We start from the raw sequence: 958 nt of genomic DNA, 5'->3' as shown, positions 1-958 counted from the left end.
GGTGCTGGGGCTGTCCCGTGGGGTTGGGCCACGCTGCCACAAGGGCGGGTGTGGGAGGGGGCAAGACCCTCGCAGAGGGGTGGAGGCGCCAGGAGCCGAGCCCCAAACAAAGGACGAGCGTTGTCCCGGTCCCAGCGAAACCGCAGCGCTCCGGGGGTGCGGGCGAGGCCACCCCAGCACACTTGCGGGCGGAGCCCACGCGTGGGTGCCCCCTCCGCCTCCCACCGCCCTGCCCCGCCCGGCGCGGCTCTGTGTCCCGGCTCTTTGCTTGGGCCGGGGAGTCTGTACTTCGGGATTATTCAGCTCCTGCAAGTTTTTTGTTAGGCGGCCCTGAAAGGCCTCAAAGGCTGGGAACACCATTCTAATTACGGGGAAGCACAGCTTATTTAGAAGATAAAAAGAGACTTGTAGTCTCATAACAGCTTCTTATATCCGTCAAATAAGGATCTCTAATGACGGGGTGAGAGCCAGTGAATGCCTAAAACAAACTAAAAAAAAGGAGTGAAAATAAAGCAGCCAGGGGCTTAAGATATATTAAATTACCCTGATTAGGAATTTAGGCCGTGGCTCGAGTCTGCTGGAGAGGCTGGCGAGGGGGGGGGACGGAAAGTGCTGCTATTCATTTCTGGGGAGAGGGGTCAGTAGGTCGGAGGAGTTCACAGGGCCTGGCTCTATTCTTATGCTAACAGAGAATACAAGCGCTGGCCTGGAAAATAGAAATGAATTTGCAATAATCCGAGCCCCTCTGTTTGCAAGGCGAGCGGCTCTATAGCTAATTGCAGCCCGGCCTCCCCCGCCTCGCTGCGGACAGTTGTAACGATGCATGGGAGATTAGAGCCCGAGGGGCTTGGGGGGGGTGGATTTAAGCCGTCTTCCCCCCTCCCTTCCCTCTGCCCGACGGTGAAATATTCCGGGGCAGGCGCTGGTGTTTGGGCTGGCTCTGCTCGGAGGGAGCGGG

This window comes from Geospiza fortis, unplaced genomic scaffold (assembly GCF_000277835.1).
Source record: "Geospiza fortis unplaced genomic scaffold, GeoFor_1.0 scaffold171, whole genome shotgun sequence".
Classification (NCBI taxonomy): domain Eukaryota; kingdom Metazoa; phylum Chordata; class Aves; order Passeriformes; family Thraupidae; genus Geospiza; species Geospiza fortis.
The sequence above is the reverse complement of the archived record's forward strand: the minus strand, read 5'-3'. Positions refer to the sequence as shown.